The sequence below is a fragment of the Felis catus genome, chromosome B2, assembly GCF_018350175.1.
Source record: "Felis catus isolate Fca126 chromosome B2, F.catus_Fca126_mat1.0, whole genome shotgun sequence".
Lineage (NCBI taxonomy): Eukaryota > Metazoa > Chordata > Mammalia > Carnivora > Felidae > Felis > Felis catus.
This window is the reverse complement of record NC_058372.1, coordinates 138,788,805-138,809,839: the sequence shown is the minus strand read 5'-3', so window position 1 is coordinate 138,809,839 and position 21,035 is coordinate 138,788,805. Positions and strand designations below refer to the sequence as shown.

At 41.9% G+C, this 21,035-nt stretch overlaps 1 long non-coding RNA gene across 1 annotated transcript; it reads left to right on the top strand.

Annotated features, from left to right (window-relative positions):
• Nucleotides 1–1,416: 1,416 nt before the first annotated feature.
• Nucleotides 1,417–17,016, top strand: LOC109499981. The gene is made up of 4 exons (XR_006598415.1): nt 1,417–3,853; nt 10,610–10,828; nt 12,118–12,212; nt 14,307–17,016. It is a non-coding gene; the product is annotated as an uncharacterized LOC109499981 (long non-coding RNA).
• The last annotated feature ends 4,019 nt before the right edge of the window (nt 17,017–21,035 follow it).

The window sequence follows — 21,035 nt, the reverse complement described above, 5'->3', positions numbered from 1 at the left end:
CTCATCCTTTTTTATGGCTGCATAGCATTCCAGTGGTGTGTGTGCGGGCATCTGTGTACGTACCGCATCTTCCTTATCCATTCATCTATTGATGGACACTTGGGCTGCTTCCATATCTTCGCTATTCTAAATAATGCTGCAATAAACATAGGGGTGTATATATCTTTTCAAATTAGTGTTTTCATTTTCTTTGGGTAAATACCCAGTAGTAGAATCACTGGATCATATGGTAATTCTATTTTTAATTTTTGGTGGAGCCTCCATACTGTTTTCCACAGTGGCTGCTCCAATTTGCATTCTCACCAATAGTGCACAAGGACTCCCTTTTCTCCACATTGTCACCAACACTTCTTATGTCTTATCTTTTTTTATTTTAGCCATTCTGATAGGTATAAAGTTGTGGCTCATTGTGGTTTTGATTTGCGTTTTCCTGATGATTAGTGATGTTGAGCATCTTTTCATGTGTCTGTTGGCTATCTGTATGCCTTCTTTGGAAAAAGGTCTATTCAGGTCCTCTGCCCAGTTTTTATCAAATTTTTTTTTTCTTTTTTGGTGTTGAGTTGATAAGTTATTTATGCATTTTGGATATTAACCAATTATTGGATGAATGATTTCTAAATACCTTCTTCCATTCAGTAGGTTGCCTTTTCGTTTTGGTGATGTTTTCCTTTCCTGTGAAAAAGCTTTTTTTTTTTTTTTTTAAATATTTATTTATTTTTGGGAGAGTGCTAGCAGAGGAGGGGCAGAGAGACTGGGGCAGAGGATCTGAAGTGGGCTCTGCACTGACAGGCTGACAGCAGAGAGCCTGAGGTAGGGCTCAAACTCAAGGACCACAAGATCATGACCTGAGCAGAAGTCTGACACTCAACCAACTGAGCCACCCAGGTGCCCCCAAAAAGCTTTTTTTTTTTTAATTTTGATAGAGTCCCAGTAGCTTACTTTTGCTTTTTCTCCCCCTTGCCTTAGGAATCACATCTAGAAAAATGTAGCTATGACCAATGTCAGAGAAATTACTGCCTATGTTCTTTTCTAGTATTTTTATGGTTTCAGGTTTCACATTTAGACCTTCAGTTCATTTTGAGTTTATTTTTGTGTATTGTGTTAGAGAGTGGTTCAGTTTCATTCTACATGTAGCCGTCCAGTTTTCCCAGCACCATTTGCTGAAGAAGCTACCTTTTCCCATTGTATATTCTTGCCTCCTTTGTCACAGGTTAATTGATGATATAAGCGTGGGTTTATTTTGGTCTCTTTGTTCTGTTCTGTTCATCTATGTCTCTTTTTTATCGCAGTATCATACTGTTTGGATTACTATACCTTTTTAGTGTATTCTTAAAATCTGGAATTGTGATGTCTGCAGCTTTGTTCTTCTTTCTCAAGATTGCTTTGGGTATTCAGGATCTTTTGTGATTTCATACATTTTAGCATTATTTGTTCTAGTTCTATGGAAATGCTGTTATTTTGATGAGAATTGTATTGAATTTATAGATTTCTTTGAGTAGTATGGACATTTTAGCAATATTGATTATTCCCATTCATGAGCACGGAGTATCTTTCCATTTGTTGGTGTCATCTTCAGTTTCTTTTATCAATGTTTTATAGTTTTCAGATGCTTTATTTTTAAAAGAAGTGTACCAGACTGCCTAGTACAGGTGGTGATGTTGCACTGGGAAATGGCACGAGTAAGCCCTAACTTCCCCCTTGTAGGATTTTATAGTGCTTCTACTGGACTACCCAAGCTATTTTGTTGTGGTGGTGGGGGTGGGGTGGTGAGGATGATGTTCCATTAGCACCTCTCCAGGTGTCACAGACCCTGAATAGGGGAAACACTCTGATACTTCAGGAGTAGGGGGATGCAAATATGTAACACATCAGCTCCATATACATTCAGATGTGGAAGCCACAATAATACATCAAACCAACCCAGAGGCCCTCACCCACAAAATCACTTTAGTTTCACGTCCCTAGTGTCCAGAATCCGTTAGTTGAAATCAGGCACTGTTTCCCCCTGTAAGAATGTGGACAGAGTCCAATGTGTGTGTGTTAGGAGCTAGAGCAACAGCAGCCAGGAGAGCACTGCTATCCCTCTGGGAATACAAGGATTCAAGAATGGAGGGGAGGTCAGCCTGTGGGCAAAGTGGGGTGGCTTTTTTCTCCCATGACTGCTTGCTCTGGCATCAGTGCCTAAGCTCTGGTGCTACTTCCTCCCTCAAGTCCCTCGTGCCATTGGATGGGTGTCTGGGCCCACAGTCCCTGCGTTTTCTGGGCCTGTGCATGTCGCCACGGTCTTGGTACCTTTGACTACCACTGCACCCAGTACTCCATCCTTGTCACTGGCCAGGTTGGGCTGAGCCTGAGCCTGGCCGGCTTTGCTCTACTTGGCAAGGCTACGCATCCACTTCTGTTTTGGAGCAGCTGCTTGCTCCTGGCTCAGAGAGAGCACACTTCTGATGTTTTTGGTTCACCCAAAAGTATATGATGAATGGCAAGATCCTCATTGCTAGCATCATTTTTTTTACAGTTTGGGGGATTCCTTGACTCAGCAGCCACAACCGCATTGCTTCTCAGCCACAGATTTGCTGCCCCATAGTCATGAGACTATCTCTTCCTCTGTCTGCTTGGAGAAGAGTGAGTGAACAACCACCACGGGGGCATTTGGGCAACTTGTTTCAATCCTGCTTCTCACCACTTAGCCTCATTAGCATGTAGGATATTTGGGGACCCTTACTCCCCACTTGCTTTGGGAACAGTTACTGACTACTCTGCAGAGTCTCCTGATACCCCAAATCCAGTCCACAGGGGCCTTGCTTGTCCTCTATCTTCCAGCACATCATGTGTCTGTTAGCATCCCATCTTCCTCGCCGCCCAGCTGAGAGTGGGGCAGTGGGTCAATGCAGAGTATTGATGGGGAAACTGAAGAGAAGAAAGCAACTCAGGAAAGTCAGGTACTTTGAAGGGGGTATAGCTGTCAGCCCTGATTTGAGCCGCACAAAGACACTGATGTAAGGGCAGAGAATTGGCACACTGCGTGGGGAAGTGAGACTCAGGAGTAGTCATGTATTATAAAATTTTGTCCAAGCACAATTCTCTTTCATCCGTCCCTGACAAAACTGGCCTTTTCCCTGTCTGAGTCTGCCCTAAGTTAATTATCCTATTCGTTCTTTCAATGTGCTAATAACAACTTTTTGGCAAACACAGCCATGGTCAAAGAACCATTTGGGGATGATTTTTTGAATCATTTATTTAACAAACAATACCAACATCCTACTAAGTACTAGGTACTATGGCAGACACTGGGGATACAATGGTGAACAAGAGGTGGACCCAGCCCTCAAAGAGCTCATAGTCAATGAGGAGAGATACTGATATAGACGCAGAGTTGACTTGGGCTATCACAGGTTCCACCTATACCCAATCTGTACTCTTGGAAAATAGCCAGAGACAGACCAACCCCTGGGAAGGGGATGGGATGGTGATCGAATTGGAGCATCAGGCAAATAATCACGCTGGAAAGTCATGTAATATGTAGGTGGAGATGTATGACACAGCATTGACAACGAGCTTAAAAATGCAGTTCCTTACAATGAAATGTGTAAGAGTCACCATTATTTATCTTCTTATTCAGGAAGTCCAGGAAGTCAAAGGAAGTGTTTACTGTTTGAATGGAAAAACAGGGAGGTATCTTCAACCACAGTCCAAAGGAGAAGCAATTATAGAAGTTCTGTGCTCATGAAATAAAAACATTCCACAACTATGTCGTTTCTCTTCCACACTGAGAAATTATGTTTAAAAACTGCTGTAAATGTTGGTAATGCTGCTTTGATGAACCCGAATTCCTCACAGTGAGGCTAATGAGGTATTGATGAAAAATAAACACTATCTAAGCTTCCAGCAAAGTGGGGGAGGGGTGACAGAATTCCTCTGGTTGGCAGTGGACACATGTTTGCAGACGCAGATTGGTCATGGAGGAGATGGTATATTTGATCCAGAATAAGAACTTCTGAAAGAAGTCAGGAAGTGATCCGGATGAAATGCAGTCATTTACCTTGTCCTTTGCCCGACTACACTGGTCTACTTGTTGGTCCTTATATATTCTCCCATGAGGAGGCTGCAAATATGCTGTTCCTGCTGCTTGTGGTGCCTTTGGATCCATTCGTGGTTCTGGCTGCTAAATGACTTTTAACTTAATGTTATTTTTTAAGCTTATTTATTTTTGAGAGAGAGAGAGAGGGAGAGAGGCAGAACGTGTGCAAGTAGCGTAAGGGCAGAGCGAGAGGGAGAGAGAGAATCTTAAGCAGGTTCCATGTTGTCAGCACAGAGCCTGACGTGGGGCTGGATCCCATGAACTGTGAGTCAAGCAGTTGGAATGAAGCAGTTGAGCTGAAGTCAAGAGTTGGACTTTGAACCTACCGAGCCGCCCAGGCACCCCATTAATCTTTCAATATTTAATGGAATTTTTATCTCCTCAGTGAAGCCATGCCCCAATACTCCAGGCAACACACTCATGAGTCAAATACAACTAGATTAAAATCCTGGTTCTGCTACTTGCTGGCTGTGTGACTTGGAACAAATACTTAAATTCCTCAAGTTTCCTTTTTAAAACTGGGAAAACAGACAGAACACCTATTTCATAGGGCTGTTGTAAGAATTAGTGTGACACCCTCTGGAAAGCACATCATTCCTGTCCGGTGCAATCACAGTGCCTCCTTGACTTCTCTGTGTTAGCATAGACCTCACTCCACAGTGATTTTGATGGTCTCTTTTCCCAAACTGAAGGCGGTATCCTTGAAGATAAGGAACGTGTCTCTTTTTATCTTTGAATTTTCTGCAATACCTAGAAAAATACTTTCAGGAGTAGAGGCTCAATAAATGTTTAATGAATGAAGAAAGAAGAAATGAATGGTTTGCTAAATGAGCAATTAGCCGATATCCCCGAATTTGATAGTCTTTAAATTGTTGGTCTTCAGGGAAGTAAGTATTAAACTCTTGCCTTTAGGAGCCACATTGTGGTGTGTGCATGTGTGTGTGTACACGTGTGTTATGTGTACATAAGTGCAGTGCACACACGTGTGCTGAAGATTGCATCTTTAGAAGATGAGGTTAAAGGCTGTTGTCTGTGTCACGGTATAAGCTGGACGGACAGTGACCTTTTTACCAGTGATACAGATGTAATGAGAGGCACATGTGTTTTTGTGGTCAGGCTGTGGGTGCTTGGGGGGGGGTGGTTTTCAATCTGATTCTTATGGCATGTGTTTGTTATTAGGAGAGGTGTTTGGTTCTCACAAATATTGGGGGAGTGAGCTATGACAAGGAGCCCGGCGTTTCCATGCCTAAAATTTGATTGCCTTGCATATCAAACAGCAGTACTTTAGACTCTCGGTGTCTGCAGTGGATTGGCGACCGGTAGTCTTTTATTTCATTGTTTACAGCACGAGATTAGCTGGAGCATTTAGTCTAAGATGATTCAGTGGTCATTTCATATTCATTTCTGTTTAATGAGGTACCCTCATCCTTCCCATATTCACTTGGCAATGAATAAATTATATCATGAGACTTTAATTCCTTTAACCTACGAGAGGGAAAGCCCATGTTTTCCAACACCTAGAGAGTGTCTGGCACATTGGCAAGCAAGCATCCATTTACCAATTCATTCATTCCCATTAATTCAACAAATATCGAGTCTACTGTGTGTCAGTTACTTTTTAAGGTACTAAGCATATAACTGTAAACAAAGCAGCTAATTTTTGAGTTAAATATATCATTACTGAGAACATACAAGGTTCCAGGTGTTATGCTATACTCTAGAGATATACCAAGAGAAATTAAGAGTTACGGCTGCACAGAGAATTTGGGAATAAAGGAATATACCCCCAGGGGGAGGGAATGTGAGTTCTGTAGAATAGGGTGTTCTAGTTCCTTGAGTGTTAGTATTTAAGAATCGTTGCTCAGCCTTGTATGGTTGCTTTAAGTCTCCATTTTATCCCAAAGTCATGCCCTAGGCACCACATAAAAGAGTTTCTGTAGAATTTTCCAGCTGTTTACAACTTTAATTTTGAAACAGTTACCTTGAACTATTCTACACATTGCATTCTTTCGTACCTTTGGTTTTCCATTTGTTAGATACACCGTGAATCTTGGACTTGGTGTTCAAACCCTAGGCTCTTCTGGACCACAATCAGAGTTTTTCTTTCAACTATGCTTGTCCAGACTGCCCCTGTTCAGCCAGACCTAAGATTGGGGATACCCCGGATGATAGCCATTTTATGGGGCCATCCCAAATCCAACAGTAGGATTTGAACAAACCCAGTTTATTTCAAGTCTTGTTTTTAAAAATCTTTCTCCAGTGTATGTATCTATTTCAGCTTTATGTATTTGTGGTGTATTGAATTGAGTCTTTCTTTAATACTTAAGGGTCTTGTATTGCTTAGCAGTTCATCAGCAAGATGCTATTACGTATCAGAGCTCCAAGGAGGCTAAATAGAATGAGAAAGTTGACTTTTTAGGAGATCAGCAATATCTTGCAATATATAACAGACACCAAATTAGTGATATGGGTAGTAAGCACATCAGAATTCAGAGCTGTGAGAAAGTTCACTGCCCAATGGGGAGGAATTTGAGCTGGGCCTTGAAGAAGAGTTGGGATTTCAGTGGGAAGCCAGGAGGGGCAGAGCAGGCAGGGGCAGGGTTGATGGCATGAACAAAGACGGAGGGGTGAGAGCTACCCTCGTCTGGATAACATCAAAGAGCTTCAGCTGTATTGATATGGCAGAAACCTCCATTGCTTTCAGGTGGTCATTGTGTTACAGTAAAATTTGAGTTCCCAGATAAGCATGACTGGCAGCTTTCTGAAGACCTAAGTTGAAAAGCGGGAAGAGAAATAATGGTTTTTGGAGGCAGTTTGTTTAACTATATAAAGCTTGAATCAGTTTTTACACTGCTAAGGAGAGGTATGCCCTTCGTTAGAGATTGGACATTTTATGTTTAGCTTCTCTTCCAGGAAAAAGAATTCTCTTTGATTGCTTTACTCAGGTCCTTAGGGACCTTCTCTGGAGAATTAGTCTTTGTGGATAATTTCACTCGCTGCCCAGTCAGATTAAGACCTTCCACTGCACATAATGACATTTTCCCTGGACTGTTGCTTCTGTGAACACCATTGTGACAGCTTATATTTAAAAGGTGAATTTATGTAAACTGTGTGTCTGATGGGATTTTGAAGTTTGGTGTGAAATGTGTTCAGTACAGCTGTGACTCGCAGAGCTTTGATTCTCTACAGTTTTGCAGTGATGAATTTATTACATTAGCCAAACGATTTCCCGTTTTATGCCTGTGGAAGTGTGAAGTCTGGTGGTGGGTACCTGCTTTCTGATCTGCAAGGAAGGTGCAGATCACTACTGAGATGGGGGTTTGTTAAGGGTGTTCAGACGAGAGTAGCTGACATAAACCTCAGTTACAGATGTTGAGAAGCCAAGGATGTATCCAGAAGGATAGTGCTTGGTGTAAGTATAAGGGCCAGAACAGGACATATATCAAAAGGATAGAAGTTTGAGGATTAAAGCAGAACAGGGCACAGTGTGGGAAATGGTTGCTCTGGGCAGTTCTTCAAGAACTGGCTGGTGCCATGTGCCTGATGGCTGGTGTGTCACAGAGTCAGGCCCCAAGGAGCCACACTAGGGTTGGACTCCATTCTCTGTCATGGTGGTTGAGTAAGGGTAAGTGGGGGAGATGTGGGTAAGAAGCTCAGTGTAGAGGTATAGATGGCATTTCAAGGAGAGTCAGGGTTGGAAGGCAGACGACTCAGCCATCCTCTGAGCAAGGGGCACGGGGCCAAAAGTCCTCATGGGGCTGTGTGGTTCATGATGCCACATGGTTGTGGAACCTGAATGACAGATGTCAGGCATGTTTATTTTTGTGAATGGGTTCTTAAAAAGTGATCTTGAACTGTAGAGATTTCTGCTTAAGTTTCCTCTGGCTTCATGCTAAGGCACATACAAGTGTGCTCAAGTGAAATCAGGTGTTTTTGTTTGTTTTTGTCTTACAGTGTGTTTAAGGTTACAGAAATCCCATTGGCTCCATGCACGGGAGGAAAAATTTCAGGAGGAAAAATAACTGAAACTGCAGTTATTTCCACCAGATTGAAGCCCGGAGAGCCATGAGGAGCCTGAAAGTGCTCCCTCAGTCTCTCCGGGGACACACGGTCTCTTGCTTCTGTTTCTCTCTGTGTATCAGATGCCTTCTCCTCAATGGATGTACTTTCTCTGCTTTTTCATCTTGCGCATCGGCCAGCCCGGCTGCCAGCCCTCGTGCCATATCAGACCATCACTGGCTGAGGCTCCCTATCAGTTACGTTTTTCTAAGGGAGAAATCACTTGGACGCTGGGAAGCTGTTGAATTGGCTGGCTTGGGATCAGGTGCCCAGCCTCAATTCTGTCCCACGTGGGGTGACGTAGATGTAGCACTGCGCCTCCCAGAAGCCAGAATAAATGATGACACTGGCTGTGGCGGGTTACACCGGTTCTGACTGTCCCCGTAGGAAGCAGAGTGACAGAGGCTGATGCTAGCATGGTAGGCCCGACAGAAAACATACGGTTTCTTAGCTATAGGATGAGGAAGGGACTCATGTAGAAATGAGTGGTTTCAGGATCTCAGGCTCGGGGACTACTGTTGCCCCTCGTGTTGTCCCAGCCTGTCTTTGGTCCTGGTGAGTGCCCTTTCCACTTCCTTATACTTTGAGGTAACCCCAGTGTCGTGGACCTCCCTCCCAGAGCGCCGTGCCCTGGCCTGCCAGGAGAGGCCGTTGGTCGTATGGATATCAGAAGGCTTGAACCCTATCCCGGTTAGCTGGGGCATGGGGGTGACTCAGTCTCTTTGGTTTTTCAGTTCTGAACGGGGCTAATGATCTCCCAAGTTCTGAATAGAGGAAGGCCCCACGACGTAGATGATCTGGCTTTGAGGGCAGGCGGTGGCCCGTCTTGACTTTTGAGTAGGTAAAGAAGATGTAAGGTCTGGGACAAGAACAGAGACAGAGGCCCCCCACCTGCACTCCCCGTCTCTTTCCACTCTGGCTCTGTCCTTCACTGTCAGGGCCTCACACATAAGTGCAGACCCCCCAGCCCACATGTTCCAATTACACGTGTGCTCGCCACAAAGAGTCACCCATCGGCCACCCTCCGGTCCTGAGTGTGTGCAGTGTTTTCTCCCTTGGGAAAAAACTTATATTGGCCCTGGAAGCGGGCTCAGGGTCATTTGGTCAGGTAATTCTGGATCCTGGATGCCCGGAACATAGTCTAGAAAGGGTGGGTGGTATGCACCCAGAATGGGGACATCAGGTGAAGTTGAGTGGTCCCCTGGTCACCTCACGTGAAGAGGAGAGGTGTGGCCAGAGAAGGGCCAGAACAGGACCCTCTAAAGCAGGGGCACCTGCTCCTGGGCCTGTGGGCAATACTATTTGTGGAATGCAGCACGGAATTATTACTGTGAAAGAATGGGCTCATGGAATTTAGTGTTGCTATTTTGAGTTGCTCCAAGGGAGGCAGGCAGATCTCAGAATTATGAGGTATCAAGCTCTCTTGAAATCATGTTTCTAAGCCCAAAAAGATTTCCTTCTGTCAGATGGCCGCAATTGGTCTGGGCCAGGTCCACTGAAATAAATTTGCGTACGTGAATAGGTTTTTGGCAGCTCTTCCCGACACCCACCACTTCCCCTTCCCGCCTCACCTGCCTGCACCTGTTTGGGGAATTCCCTTATTTATGGGCCCTGCCTCTTCTAGAATAAAATGTAAAAACTGATACTTGTTTTCCTAGCCTCCTGCAGCTAGGGAATATAACCTAGGTTGGGTCAGCCAAGTAGACACAACTGCCGGAGTGCTGTGACACAGTGGGAGACAGTGGCCAGGTCCCAGGAGTGTTGAGATATGGAATTCTTCAGTCTTTGGAAATGCGTGGAGGGACTGGGGTAGTCAAAGCTCCCGGACTTGTCTCCCCAGGCCTCCAGCATCCTCCTTTACCTCAGTGTACTGTAAAACCATAATTTTCTGGGGCGCCTGGGTGGCTCAGTCATTTGAGCGTCCGACTTGGGCTCGGGTCGTGATCTCACAGTTCGTTGAGTTCGAGCCCCATGTTGGGCTCCGTGCTGACAGCTCAGACCCTGGGGCCTGCTTCGAATTCTTTGTCTCCCTCTCTCTCTCTCTGCCCCTCCCCTGCTCATGCTCTGTCTCTCTGTGTCTCTCTCTTTCAAAAATAAACATACATTAAAAAAAATTTAAAAACCCATAATTTTCTGTAGTGCTGTGGCATGCCAAAGGCTGGGAAACACAGGATTAGGAAACCGAACTGGGAGCTGGTGACAGTCACGGAGACTTCAGAAGGGTTTTTTCTCTGGCGTAATGGTCGTGGCCACAAGACGGCACGTCACCGGCCGCCGTGGGCTGTTTTCTCCTAGGACCATTTCTGTGACATAGTTCTTTATTCCTTTGGTTCATGTTTTTGATCTTTAATGACTTTATTTTCTATTTAAGTCAGAGCTCTAGAATAGCTATACAGCAATAGCCACTGTAACAGCTATAGTGAGTAGCTATGGGAAGGGAACCTGGTTTTTCTTTTCTTTCTACTCCAGGGCGAGTCTGAACCACCCCTCACCCCTTTGTTGGACAAAGATATTCCTGAAAAGGTTACACTGTAAAAGTGAGAGCTTGAAGGGGCTTTGAAGATTCTTCATTATACCATAAGAAGCCTAATTGAAATGACTCGAAGACTCACGTAGTTACTTAATGGAAGAATCTAAGACATTCAGAACTGTGCATTTCCTGAAGTCTCCCATCATTAAAAAGAAAAGGTTGGTTAGGTTGTTTGTTTTTTTGTTGTTGTTGTTTTGTTTTGTTTTGTTGTTGTTGTTGTTTTGTTTTGTTTTTAGCCTAGAGCAAATGCAATCCAAACCAAGAATAAACTTCGAGCATTTTTTTTCCCAAAGCCAAAGTTACCAGTTTGTTAGATAAAGTATTGGAAGTTGCTCAATAACTTCCTTGACGCCTTTGTGGAAACAGAAGGCATTCCACTTGGGTGAAATATGATTTATTTCTATTATCTGAGTGTGTATTTCCTTTAGCAATGCCATCTCTCACTTTTTAATAAAAACTTGGACCGTTTCAGTGTCTCGCTGTTCCTGGCATTCACTTTTCCATAGGAAAGAATGCTTTTAATGGCTTTAAGCTAAAGCAAATGCTTCTTTTCCGTACGCTTGTTAAGCAAGCCAAATATGTTCTTTGCTGTCTTGGAATTTTCTTGTATTTTATTTATTTATTTTTTAATGTGAAAAGTGTGCCAGACAACTAAGCAGATTGCTGTGTACATTTCACATGGATTAGCAAGAAACCTTAGATCTTCAGGAGGTTTAAATTAAGCAATTAAAAAAGTATTTGAGAAGAATCACTTTTTGAAAGTTTTATTTGTTTGTTTCTTTTGTTTTTTTTAAGCCAAATGAAAGATGCCTGGGGATGGGAGTTGGGGAGCAAGAGGGGCTGACTGGAGGACATACCAGGGGTAGGAATTTGGGGGATCATGGGTATGTTCATTATCGTGATGGAAGCAAATGTACGTCAAAAGTAATTAGGTTGTACACTTCAGCATATGCAGTTCGTTCTGTGTCAGTCATACCTCAACAGAGTCATTTCTTACAATTAAAAAAATGAAAAAAAGTTCAAAATCCTCTGAAAAAGACTCTGAGTGGGAGAAGGAGGGAGAGCCAAGAGATCAGAAACTGCGGAACGTGCTGTTCAGTGGCCAAAGAGGACCAGGGAAGCATTATTCGGAACACGCTGCCCACTCGGACCAGATGCACTATCCTCAGGAATGGTGCTTCTGATGGCCCCTCCCAGTTCTGCTTTCCTGAAACCCTTTGCCCTTGGTTTCCCGAGTTCCTTGACCATCTTCACTTGAGGTTGTAGATGGACATTCCTTATGTTTTCAAACATTAAGTATTTATTTAACAGAGGAGTGTAGCAAGCATTTATGTTTATTAAATGTAATTCTGGATTTTTTTTCTGAAGGTTCCTGGAACATATAAATTATAGCTCAAACTCTTACCTCTCATTTTTGAGATGCTGCTCAAATTGTTGTATTTCACAGGAATTTGCTGGAGTTCCATCAGACCAGCTGCTCATGTGGAATAAACGGAAGAGGCTCAGAAGCACATGTTGAATTCCTGCTGAAGCTGGTTAGAGGTAGGGGGACCATATAATTTATTATCTAAACATAGACATTCTTTATGTTTTATTTATTTTTGAGAGAGAGAGAGAGAGAGAGAGAGAGAGAGAGAGAGAGAGAGAGAGAGAATCCCAAGCAGGCTTTGTGCTGTGAGCGCAATCTGACTCAGGGCTCAAAGACCAAGTGTGAGATCATGACCTGAACTGAAATCAAGAGTCAGATGCTCAACCAACTGAGCCACCCAGGTGCCCCCAAACAGAGACATTTTTGAGAGTGAAAAGAACCACTATTGGTATTTAGGTTGACAGTACAGACATAAGCTGGGATTGTGCCTGGTAAAGCAGGACATCTGGTCACCCTCTTTATAAGATTCCTTGACCTTTATTTTTAATGTTTTTTTAAATATTTTTTTTATTTTGGGGGTGCTTGGTGGCTCAGTTGGTTAAGCATCAGAAGTTGAGTCAGGTTATGATCTTGCAGTTTGTGGGTTTGAGTCCTGCGTCAGGCTCTGTGCTGATGGCTCAGAGCCTGGAGCCTGCTTCAGATTCTGTGTCTCCCTCTTTCTCTACCCCTCCCCCACTTGTGCTCTGCTCTTTCTCTCAAAAATAAACAAACATTAAAAAAATTGTTTTTAATTAAAAAAAAAGATTTTTTTTATTTTAAAGTAATCTCTATGCCCAGTGTGGGGCTTGAACTCACAACCCTGAGATCAAGAGTCACATGCTCCACTGACTGAGCCAACCAGGTGCCCCAGACTCCTTGACCTTTATAAAAGTAGAAATCAGGGGCACCTGAGTGGCTCAGTTGGTTGAATATCTGACTCTTGCTTTAGGCTCAGGTCATGATTTCAGGGTCATGGGATTTAGCCCCATGTCGGGCTCAGCGCTGAGCATGAAGTCTGCTTGGGATTCTCTCTCTTCCCTCTGCCCCTTTCCTCTGCTTGTGCTCTTTTCCTGTCTCAAAAAAAAAAAAAAAAAAAGAAAGAAATCAGTGAGCCCAGTTCACCCTTTCTGTTTGCTAGGGAACATAAGCAACATTCACACGGACAAAGGGGCCGAAGGAGAGTTTGCCCACTGGACTTGCCTCCTTGGGGCTGAGGAGGGAACTGGGGGTGGGGATTACTTACAAGGATTCTGAGGACGCAGTTCGGTCACTGGTGACTCTGACCAGTTGATCCTTATGAGCACTTATGACAACACATGCAGCCCCTCATATTTGAAGAAAACATTGGTTAAGACAAATAGGACTTTTCTTCAGTTCAGCCTCCTAAGTCTGTCAGGATCTTTGCAGCTCAGAAAGCAACAGTTAAGCGGTCTCTTTTGATTATTTGTTTTGTTTTTAAAAAAAAAAATACAACATTTTTTATAGTTTGCACTTCCTTTTTCTGCACTCTTAAAGAATTGCCACTAGACCTAAGTAGCTCAAATTTGAAGATGAAAGAGTAGACCTCAGTGTCACAGACATGAGAATTAGCGAAAGGTTCTCAATATGAAAATATCTTTAATATCCTGCCTGGGTATTAAAGTGACAGGATGTTTCTTGGATAAGCTCTCATGAGTCCACAATGATTAGTTTTTATTACATCATATTGAACAGCTTTTCCTAACACAGCAGCCTTTTCCCAACGCAGTGGTGTGTAACGCTCTATGTGATTTTAGTCTTGCTTATCTCACTAGCCTCATCTCTCAATCCTTGCTTAACTCACACTTTATGTTTTAGAATATTAAACTCCCTGTAGTACTCCCAGAACCCCACACAGAAGACTTTAAAGACTTGAAGAAGAGTTCTTTATCCCCAAGTCCTTTCTACGGCTGTGTTCTCTGTAGAGAATGTGTTTCCTTCTACCTCACTCCTGCTCTTCTTTCCCCACTCAGTGGTCACTGCTTCCAGAAAGCCCTCCCTAACTCCTTTCCTTTCTCCTCCCCAGGCTGCGTTAGGATTCCTTTTCTTTGCCTCCTTAATACGGTTCCAACTCTCTGTAGTATGTGATATGTTATTTTATGATTACAAGTTTACATATTTGTGTCTTATGTGGAACAAGCACTTAGAAAACCAAACCTAATGAATAATATTCTTTCTCTTTCTCCCCTTCTCTCTAATGGCCAGCACAGTTGACACAGTGAAGGTGTTTCCAGGGCCTAATGAAATTGTACATGAACCTGAGAAAACAACCAGCTGAAACATTTCCAAGGAAGACAGGTGTGCAAACTATTCCTGCTGAGAGTAGGTGCAGTGCTGTTTACATTACTGCTCTTGGCTGAGCTGAGCTTTGCCATTTCCTCAGAGTAAATATGTGTACGTATTAGATAGAGACAGATGCATAGGATTTGAGTGCGGTGGTGCTATCATCAGATCGGAATAATAACAGGCTTTGTTGACCCCACAATACTGGATCTATTTTTAACTCTCAGTTTATTTTATGTCAGCTTTAGTTTTCTTGGAACTGAGAAATACCACATATTTAACCGCACACTTTTAAGGAAAATAGTGGTAATATAATGAATAGGAAATGTTACTTCCTAACTCCCATTAATGAGTGTGCAAGGTCATTTTTTCCGATGTCCTTTTTAACTGAGCAGACATTGAACAATTTGGGACAGCATCTTTAGTCCTGAAGTAACTCACTGCAGTTAGCAAGAGTCTGAAAAGACTGAGGGAGAAAATGATTAGAAAAGTTTAAATATATTTTGTTTTTAATATTTCTGAAATCTTGATGATTATTATTTGTTCAGATGGTAAATTTAAAGACATTCTAAAAGCTGAGAATCAGAACTTGAAGTTTGTAGAGTCTGTTCCCCAAATTGACATCATTGAAAAGTTAGCAAAAAGCGGGCAGTCTACCCTTCAAATTTCTGAATGTAGGAGAGAATGTTGTTAAGCAGTCTGATCTATTTATTAAATGCATGAGTATAATTATTTTTAACTACATAGATAAATCAGTGGAATTTGAGAGGGCTAGAACATTGAGACCCAAATTCCAGTGAATTATTCAAACCACAAATGAGTAACTGGACAAAGAAGGTAGCTCTGAATGGATCATTCGAAGTAAAGCAGAGTCAGGTTTTGCCAAAGCTCAGTAAAAGCCCAAAGCTTAGGATGTACCAGTTTGGCGTGCAAAAAGGAGGAAGCATTGGGCTTCTGCAAGATCTTTTCTTAGCTAAGCAAGGGTGAGGCACATGGACCTTCTGATTATACATGTATTGGGCAGGTTAATTACAGTGCCTGCTACCATGCGTTTTTGTTTTGTTTTTGTTTTTTAATAGCAGAAACCACCCTGGTCACTGCTTAGTGAAGTAGTATGTGACTCTAAGTATGCAGGGGTCAGCTCTGATGGGATCAACATTGAGCACCCAACCCAAGGCCAGATGGGAAGGACTTTGCCCTACAGGAGGATAATTAGCTAAGCCAACCAGACTGGTTCCCTTCAAAATTGTTTCTAGGGAATGCAGAGTAAATTCACAAAAGGATAGAGTAGACACACAGATTAAAGCAATGGTTCTTTCTTTGAAAGACCCTATGAGCTATGAGAGAGGTAGAGAGGAGAGTTGCCTCAAGATGTGCCTCGTATTCTCACAGCTTTTAAGATCTGGCACTCACATATCTCTGTGTGTTCCCATTTTTCTTAACATGGCCTGTTAAATCTCTGTTTCTGATAATCAAGGGTCTAATGACCACGCTCAAGGGATAAAAGATAGCTGCATAAAATCTTACAGCCAATGAAGAGAGAGCAGTTGCTTTAACATTTTAACAGGACTTTAAGACTTTAACAAGAGAAGTGGAGGGAAAAAAAAGACAAGCTGCAACATGCCAACTCCTTAACAGCTCCAAACAAATGCCAGAGACTCCTCCCAGCCAATCCTTGATGGCCCCATGAGACAATGATCATGTTATGATCAACTGAAATCACTGAAGAGCATGTGCCTAAGATAAAGACCTAGAAGTTCTAGTAATTATTTGATTCTGGTACGTTGTTAAGACGTCAACATTTGGCCAGAATTTAGGAAATCCTTTCCCTGTGGTATACATGTGGTCAAAAAGCTTTTGGTTTTTTGGAACTGTTATTTAAAATTTCAAGTACTGTATCTGGGCATAAATTAGAGGCGTTAAAGATTTGTCTAATGTTGACAGGTTCAGGCAGATAATAAATATATATTCCACTTAAGGTATTATTTTCTGAAGGATAGTAAATATGTATTTGTGAAGCCTTTTTTATGGAATGAACAGAGAAATATTTAATCTTTGCTTTGCCTTATAGTGGTGGTGGTGGTGGTGGTGGTGGTTGAGGATTACAATGAGAGTACAGATAATTATGAAGAAGAAGGTAATTTCTCTTTTAAGTAGAGAACCAATTTGGCTCTCTTCACTAGAGCCGTTGCCTAATCAGTCAGACCAAGAGCCAGAAAGGCAAGGGAATGGTTATTTTATTAAGGGTGTCAGAGATGTGTACTAATCTACAAATGCCCTTAGTAATAGGCTTTTGGATTTCACATAACTTAGAGAAGTATAGCATTATAAAAAGAGATCAAAAAGATCACAGAAAACTAATTGTGCACAGATTTGTAAATTAAATAGTAAGGCCACGCACTTCAATTACATTGGCAAAGTCAATTACATATAATTGCAATTCTAGCTCATATGCTTGCATAATTCAAATTTTATGAAAGCTTTACTACATGGAGCAAGTTTCAGCACATGGAAATACTTCCAAAGTAAATCTCTAATCATATCATACAATAAAAGTTTTTAAATTGCTTTTACATTTAAAAAAAATTTTTTTTAACGTTAATTTATTTTTGAGGCAGAGAGAGACAGAGCATGAACGGGGGAGGGTCAGAGAGAGAGGGAGACACAGAATCTGAAGCAGGCTCCAGGCTCTGAGCTGTCAGCACAGAGCCCGATGTGGGGCAAACTCACCAACTGCGAGATCATGACCTGAGCCGAAGTCGGATGCTTAACCGACTGAGCCACCCAGGTGCCCTGCTTTTAGATTTTTGATGCAACTTCATCCACCTCCAAATTAGAAAACATGTTCAACCATTCTTATAATCCACAAATTTGGTAAATTTCCCTGAGACCAACCAGAGATGATATACCGTTTAATCACCAATAAGTTATGGGTAAGATGAAACACATGCTTGGTTTTTCTAACTTATTTTTTAAAGTTTTTATTTAGATTACTCTCAGTATACAGTATATTAGTTTCAGTTGTACAATATAGTGATTCTACACTTCCATACAACACCCTGTGCTCATCACAGCAAGTGCACTCCTTAATACCCATTACCTATTTGGTAATACCTATTACCATACCCCCTGCCCACTTCCCTTCTGATAACCATCAGTTTGTTTTCTATAGTTAAGACTCTGTTTCTTGGCTTGCCTCACTCTCTGTTTTTTCCCCCTTAGCTTGTTTGGTTTATTAAATTCCACATATAAGTGAAATCATACGGTATTTGTCTTTTTCTGACTATTTTGCTTAGCATAATACTCTCTGGCTCCATCTATGTGATCACAAATGGCAAGATTTTATTCTTTTTTATGGCTGAGTAGCATCCCATGACATGCATATATATACCATTTCTTTATCCATTCATCAATCGATGGACACTGGGACTGTTTCCTTAATTTGGCTGTTGTAGATAATGCTGCTATAAACATCAGGGTGCAAGTATCACTTTGAATTAGTATTTTTGTATTCTTTGGGTAAATACCTAGAAATGTGATTGCTGGATCATAGGGTAGTTCTATTTTTAATGTTCTGAGGAACCTCCATACTGTTTTCCACAGTGGCTGCACCAGTTTGCATTCCCACCAACAGTTCAAGAGGGTTCCCCTTTCTCTACATCTTCACCAACACCTGTAGTTTCTTGTGTTGCTGATTTTAGCCATTCTGAGAGGTGTGCGGTGATGTCTCATTGTAGTTTTTGATTTGTATTTTCCTGATGGTAAGTGATGTCGGGGATCTTTTCATGTGTGTGTTGGCCATCTGGATGTCTTCTTTGGAAAAATGTTTATTCATGTATTCTGACCATTTTTAATTGGACTATTCATTTTTTGGGTGTTGACTTTTATAAATTCTTTATATATTTTGGGTACTAACTCTTTAGCAGATATGTCATTTGCAAATGTTTTCTCCCATTCCCTAGGTTGCCTTTTAGTTTTGTTGATTGTTTCCTTTGCTGTGCAGAAGCTTTTTATTTTGATATAGTCCCAATAGTTTTCTATTTTGTTTCCCTTGCCTCAGGAGACATATCTAGGAGGAAGTTGTTGTGGCTGATGTTAGAGAAGTTATTGCCTATATTCTCTTCTGGTATTTTTATGGTTTCACATCTCACATTTATGTCTTTAAATTTTTTTTTTAACGGTTATTTATTTTTGAGACAGAGAGAGACAGAGCATGAACAGGGGAGGGGCAGAGAGAGAGGGAGACACAGAATCTGAAACAGGCTCCAGGCTCTGAGCTGTCAGCACAGAGCCTGATGTGGGGCTCGAACTCACGGACTGTGAGCTCATGACCTGAGCCGAAGTCGGACGCTTAACCGACCAAGCCACCCAGGCGCCCCTCACATTTATGTCTTTAATCCATTTTGTATTTACTTTTGTGTATGGCATAAGAAAGTGGTCCAGTTTCAGGGTGCCTGGGTGGCTTAGTCAGTTAAGTGTCCCACTCTTGATTTCAGCTCAGATCATAATTTCACAGTTTGTGAGATTGAGCCCCGTGTGAGTTCTGTGTTGACAGTGTGGGGCCTGCTGGTGATTTTCTCTCTCCCTCTCTCTCTTGCCCCTCCCCTGCTCACACTTGTTCTTGCTCTCTCTCTCTCTCAAAAATAAACATTAAAAAAAAAAAAAGAAAGTGGTCCAGTTTCATTCTTTTGCATGTTGCTGTCGAGTTTTCCCAACACTGTTTGTTGATGAGACATTCTTTTTCCCGTTGGATATTCTTTCCTGCTTTGTCGAAGATTAGTTGACCATGTAGCTGTGGGCTCATTTCTGAATTTTCTATTCTGTTCCATTGATCTATGTGTCTGTTTTTGTACCAGTACCATACTGTCTTGATAACTAAAGCATTGTAATATAACTTGAGGTCTGAAATTGTGATGCCTCCATCTCTGCCTTTCTTTTTCAAGGTTACTTTGGCAATTTGGAGATTGCTTTCGGCGGTATAGATATTTTAACAGTGTTTGTTTTTCCAGTTCATGAGCATGGAATGTCTTTCCATTTCTTTGTGTCTTCAATTTCTTTCATCAGTGTTTTATAGTGTTCAGAGCACAGGTCTTTCACCTCTTTGGTTAGGTTCATTCCTAGGTTTCTTATTGTTTTTGGTGCAATTGTAAATGGGATTGGTTCCTTAATTTCTTTTTTTAAATATTTATTTATTTTTTTAATTTTTTTAATGTTTATTTTTGAGAGAGAGAGAGAGAGGCACAGCATGAGCAGAGGAGGGGCAGAAAGAGAGGGAGACACAGAATCCAAAACAGGGTCCAGGCTCTGAGCTGTGAGCACAGAGCCCGATGTGGGGCTCAAACCCACAAACCGTGAGATCATGATCTGAGCTGAAGTTGGATGCTTAACTGACTAAGCCACCCAGGTGCCCCTATTTTTAATTTTTTTTAAAGTTTATTTATTTTTGTGAGAGAGACAGAGTGTGAGTGGAGGAGAGGCAGAGGGGGCGGGGCACAGAATCTGCAGAGCCCAACACGGGGCTCGAACTGTGAGATCATGACCTGAGCCAAAATTGGATGTTCAACTGACTGAGCCACCCAGACACCCCAAAAATGTTTATTTATTTTGAGAGAGAGAGAGAGATCGAGTGTGTTCATTCATACTCATTTGGGGGCAGGGGCAGAGAGAGTGGAGAGAGAGAGAATCCCAAGCAGGCTCTGTACCCTGACACGGGGCTTCATCTCACAAACCATGAGATCATGACCTGAGCTGAAATCAAGAGTCGGATGCTTACCCAGCTGAGCCAGTCAGGCATCCTGATTCCTTAGTTTCTCTTTCAGCTGCTTTATAATTGGTGTATAGAAATGCAACAAATTTCTGTACATTGATTTTGTATCCTGTGACTTTCCTGAATTCATATGTCAGTTCTAACAGGTTTGTGGTTTTTTTTTTTGGTTTTTTTGGTTTTTTTGGTGGAGTCTTTCAGGCTTTCTATATGAAATATCATGTCATTTGCAAATAGTACAAGTTTTACTTCTTCCTTGCTGATTTGGATGCCTTTTATTTCTTTTTGTTGTCTGGTTGCTATGATTAGATTTCCAGTACTATGTAGAATAAAAGTGGTGAGTGGACATCCCTGTCTTGTTCCTGACTATAGAGGAAAAGCTTTCAGACTTTCCCCATTTAGGATGATATTAGCTGTGGATTCGTTTTTCTAACTTAATTCCTAAAAACCTATGTGCTCACTACATTTTTTAAAGGTCTTCTTACATATATGATGAAAACATATAAATGAGTCTCAGGATCCAGATATAAGTTACAACATACAAAATATCTTATGTATTTTTTCTGTCTTATATATATTGTTTTAATTTCAGAGAGCGGGGGAGAGGAAAGAGGGGGAGAGAGAATCCTAAGCAGGCTCCATATTCGGCAGGGAGCCCGACGCGGGGGTCGATCCCACAACCCTGGGATTATGACTTGAGCTGAAATCAAGAATCCAAGACTCAACTGACTGAGCCACCCAGGCACCCCACAAAATATCTTATATTTTTAATTTAAAAAATTCTTACTTTCTTATATATAACCTGTGTTCCTTTTGGTCAGGCTTGAAGTTCGAATCCCTTTAGACTTGGCCCTGCTGAATCTGGGATCCCATGGACCTCAGTCGTCACAGA